The sequence below is a fragment of the Syngnathus leptorhynchus genome, unplaced genomic scaffold (assembly GCF_054491065.1).
Source record: "Syngnathus leptorhynchus isolate UIUO unplaced genomic scaffold, UIUO_Slep HiC_scaffold_826, whole genome shotgun sequence".
NCBI lineage: Eukaryota > Metazoa > Chordata > Actinopteri > Syngnathiformes > Syngnathidae > Syngnathus > Syngnathus leptorhynchus.
Genome location: NW_028232659.1, coordinates 28 through 5000, shown reverse-complemented (window position 1 = coordinate 5000; position 4973 = coordinate 28).

Sequence of the window (4973 nt, the reverse complement as noted above, 5' to 3'; positions counted from 1 at the left end):
TAGAGGTCGGACGGTGTGTGTGTGGACGGCTTCCCGTGGTGCCGCCGCTATCAAGCCGGAGGGTTTGAGAAACGACATTCGCGGAAGGACCGGCGCGGCCGGCGGACGCTCGCACGCGCGGCGCCCGACACTCAGCCGCTCGCTCGGCCTCCGTGGATCGTGGCTAGGTGGGATGGATGCCAAACCGGGTCGTCTCGGTCTCGCCGCAGTACGGTCGCGCCGGGGCCTGCGGGGCGGCGCGGGGAGCGCACGCTCACGCGGCGGCCGGGGCGCTAGAGTGCGACCCGCAGTGGGTAGGAACCGTCCACCCGACGTCGGACGAGCCGAGGCCGATGGAGGCCCTACCAAGGCGGGTCATGAGTGCCAGTCGGTCAGTTGGGTGAGGGGGTACTCGGAGGCCCGCCGGGAGCAGACGGGCGACCGGGGATGGGGGGCGTACGCGGGCGGGCGCCGGGAGAAGACGGCCCGTCCGGGGTCGAATCTCGGCCTGTGTTTTCGGAGCCGGCCGGGCATCACGCTCCCTCCTTGGATGGACAACATTCGTAGTTGACACTTTGTGTCATTTTATCCGAGCGGGCGGGCGCCTCGAGAGGCGGACCGTCCGGGGCGACTCTCGGCCTGTGTTTTCGGAGCCGGCCGGGCCTCACGCTCCCTCCTTGGATGGACAACATTCGTAGTTGACACTTTGTGTCATTTTATCCGAGCAGACGGGCGCCGCGAGGCGGACCGTCCGGGGCGACTCTCGGCCTGTGTTTTCGGAGCCGGCCGGGCATCACGCTCCCTCCTTGGATGGACAACATTCGTAGTTGACACTTTGTGTCATTTTATCCGAGCAGACGGGCGCCGCGAGGCGACCGTCCGGGGCGACTCTCGGCCTGTGTTTAAGGAGCCGGCCGGGCATCACGCTCCTTCCTTGGATGGACAACATTCGTAGTTGACACTTTGTGTCATTTTATCCGAGCGGGCGGGCGCCGCGAGGCGGACCGTCCGGGGCGACTCTCGGCCTGTGTTTAAGGAGCCGGCCGGGCATCACGCTCCTTCCTTGGATGGACAACATTCGCAGTTGACACTTTGTGTCATTTTATCCGAGCAGACGGGCGCCGCGAGGCGGACCGTCCGGGGCGACTCTCGGCCTGTGTTTTCGGAGCCGGCCGGGCATCACGCTCCCTCCTTGGATGGACAACATTCGTAGTTGACACTTTGTGTCATTTTATCCGAGCAGACGGGCGCCGCGAGGCGACCGTCCGGGGCGACTCTCGGCCTGTGTTTAAGGAGCCGGCCGGGCATCACGCTCCTTCCTTGGATGGACAACATTCGTAGTTGACACTTTGTGTCATTTTATCCGAGCGGGCGGGCGCCGCGAGGCGGACCGTCCGGGGCGACTCTCGGCCTGTGTTTAAGGAGCCGGCCGGGCATCACGCTCCTTCCTTGGATGGACAACATTCGCAGTTGACACTTTGTGTCATTTTATCCGAGCAGACGGGCGCCGCGAGGCGGACCGTCCGGGGCGACTCTCGGCCTGTGTTTTCGGAGCCGGCCGGGCATCACGCTCCCTCCTTGGATGGACAACATTCGTAGTTGACACTTTGTGTCATTTTATCCGAGCAGACGGGCGCCGCGAGGCGGACCGTCCGGGGCGACTCTCGGCCTGTGTTTAAGGAGCCGGCCGGGCATCACGCTCCTTCCTTGGATGGACAACATTCGCAGTTGACACTTTGTGTCATTTTGTTCGGCCTGTGTTTAAGGAGGCGGCCGTCCTCCACTCGGTCCGTGTTTAAGGAGCGACACTCGCGCTCCGGTTCGGCCTGTATTTAGGGAGGCGGCCGTCCTCCGCTTGGTCTGTGTTAAGGGCGACACTCTGTCCATGTTTGAGGAGCCTGGCCCTGACGCTCCTCTCCGGCCTGTGTTTAAGGAGGCGGCCGTCCTCCCCTTGGTCCGTGTTAAGGGCGACACTCGGTCCATGTTTGAGGAGCCTGGCCCTGACGCTCCTCTCCGGCCTGTGTTTAAGGAGGCGGCCGTCCTCCCCTTGGTCCGTGTTAAGGGCGACACTCGGTCCATGTTTGAGGAGCCTGGCCCTGACGCTCCTCTCCGGCCTGTGTTTAAGGAGGCGGCCGTCCTCCCCTTGGTCTGTGTTAAGGGCGACACTCGGTCCATGTTTGAGGAGCCTGGCCCTGACGCTCCTCTCCGGCCTGTGTTTAAGGAGGCGGCCGTCCTCCCCTTGGTCCGTGTTAAGGGCGACACTCGGTCCATGTTTGAGGAGCCTGGCCCTGACGCTCCTCTCCGGCCTGTGTTTAAGGAGGCGGCCGTCCTCCCCTTGGTCCGTGTTAAGGGCGACACTCGGTCCATGTTTGAGGAGCCTGGCCCTGACGCTCCTCTCCGGCCTGTGTTTAAGGAGGCGGCCGTCCTCCCCTTGGTCTGTGTTAAGGGCGACACTCGGTCCATGTTTGAGGAGCCTGGCCCTGACGCTCCTCTCCGGCCTGTGTTTAAGGAGGCGGCCGTCCTCCCCTTGGTCTGTGTTAAGGGCGACACTCGGTCCATGTTTGAGGAGCCTGGCCCTGACGCTCCTCTCCGGCCTGTGTTTAAGGAGGCGGCCGTCCTCCACTTCCTTCCATGCACCACCACATTCGCAGTTGACACTTTGCCATTTTTTCAGAGAGGTGACACTTAGTCGTTTTTTCGAAAGTTGACACTTAGTCGTTTTTTCGAAAGTTGACACTTTGCCGTTTTTTCAGAGAGGCGACACTTAGTCGTTTTTTCGAAAGTTGACACTTAGCAGTTTTTTCGAAAGTTGACACTTAGCCGTTTTTTCGAAAGTTGACACTTAGCCGTTTTTTCGAAAGTTGACACTTAGTCACTTTTTCGCCACAGTGACACCTCCAGCGCGTGCCACGGCGCTTTTCAGGTCTTCTATCCGACCTTGTGCTGTCGAGGACGGCGTGTCCGACGCCGTGGGGAGACCAGCACCATCTCCTCCATACTCGTAAACGGGGTGCTTTGGAAAACGGGGGGAAAGTCGATGAGTACACTGACTACTGGGACCATTTCATTGTACTCTGGCGCACCTGAAGACCAAAAAAGGTACTGCACCTTAGCCCGGGTACCTCACCCCCTGGTACCTCGAGGAGAACTTAGAAAAATTTCGACAAATTTTTGGTGAGCTCCAGGGAGAGAGGCTGATTTTTCGCTTTTTGAGGCCGACCGCCGAACCGGCGCGGGGCGGACTCACAAGCCCCGCAGAGCCGTGGGCACTTAGTCGTTTTTTCAGAGAGGCGACACTTAGTCGTTTTTTCAGAGGCGACACTTAGTCGTTTTTTCGAAAGTTGACACTTAGCCGTTTTTTCGAAAGTCGACACTTAGCCGTTTTTTTGGAAAGTTGACACTTAGTCGTTTTTTCGAAAGTTGACACTTAGTCGTTTTTTCGCCACAATTGGCTCTGAGCTCCAGGGGGAGAGCCTGGTTTTGCCTTATTTCAGGCCGGCTGGGGAACCGGCGCGGGTCGGATGCACGAGCCCGGCAGAGCCGTGGGCACTTAGAAAATTTTCGCCGATTAAGCTGGGACCTCCAGGCGGAGACCGGCATTCCTCGTCCTCGGGGTTCGACCCAGGAACCGGCGCTGGGCAGACGCCGTAGCCACGCAGAGCCGTGGGCACTTAGAAAATATTCGCCAAGTTGGCTCTGAGCTCCAGGCGGAGAGGCTGGTTTTGCCTTATATCAGGCCGGCTGGGGAACCGGCGCGGGTCGGATGCACGAGCCCGCAGAGCCGTGGGCACTTTGCCATTTTCTCAGAGTCGACACTTAGTCGTTTTTTCAGAGAGGCGACACTCTGTCGTTTTTTCGAAAGTTGACACTTTGCCGTTTTTTCAGAGAGGCGACACTTAGCCGTTTTTTCAGAGATGTGACACTTAGCCGTTTTTTCAGAGATGTGACACTTAGCCGTTTTTTCAGAGATGTGACACTTTGCCGTTTTTTCGAAAGTTGACACTTAGCCGTTTTTTCGAAAGTCGACACTTAGCCGTTTTTTCAGAGATGTGACACTTTGCCGTTTTTTCGAAAGTTGACACTTAGCCGTTTTTTCGAAAGTTGACACTTAGTCGTTTTTTCACAGATGTGACACTTAGAAACTTTTTGCCAAGTTGGCTGTGAGCTCCAGGAGGAGACCGTTATTTTTCGTCATTCGAGGCCGACTGCGGAACCGGCGCTGGGCGGACGCCAAAGCTCGGCAGGGCCGTGGGCACTTAGAAACTTTTTGCCAAGTTGGCTGTGAGCTCCAGGAGGAGACCGTTATTTTTCGTCATTCGAGGCCGACTGCGGAACCGGCGCTGGGCGGACGCCAAAGCTCGGCAGGGCCGTGGGCACTTAGAAACTTTTTGCCAAGTTGGCTGTGAGCTCCAGGAGGAGACCGTCATTTTTCGTCATTCGAGGCCGACTGCGGAACCGGCGCTGAGCGGACGCCAAAGCTCGGCAGGGCCGTGGGCACTTAGAAACTTTTTGCCAAGTTGGCTGTGAGCTCCAGGAGGAGACCGTTATTTTTCGTCATTCGAGGCCGACTGCGGAACCGGCGCTGGGCGGACGCCAAAGCTCGGCAGGGCCGTGGGCACTTGAAACTTTTTGCCAAGTTGGCTGTGAGCTCCAGGAGGAGACCGTTATTTTTCGTCATTCGAGGCCGACTGCGGAACCGGCGCTGGGCGGACGCCAAAGCTCGGCAGGGCCGTGGGCACTTAGAAACTTTTTGCCAAGTTGGCTGTGAGCTCCAGGAGGAGACCGTTATTTTTCGTCATTCGAGGCCGACTGCGGAACCGGCGCTGGGCGGACGCCAAAGCTCGGCAGGGCCGTGGGCACTTAGAAACTTTTTGCCAAGTTGGCTGTGAGCTCCAGGAGGAGACCGTCATTTTTCGTCATTCGAGGCCGACTGCGGCACCGGCGCTGAGCGGACGCCAAAGCTCGGCAGGGCCGTGGGCACTTAGAAACTTTTT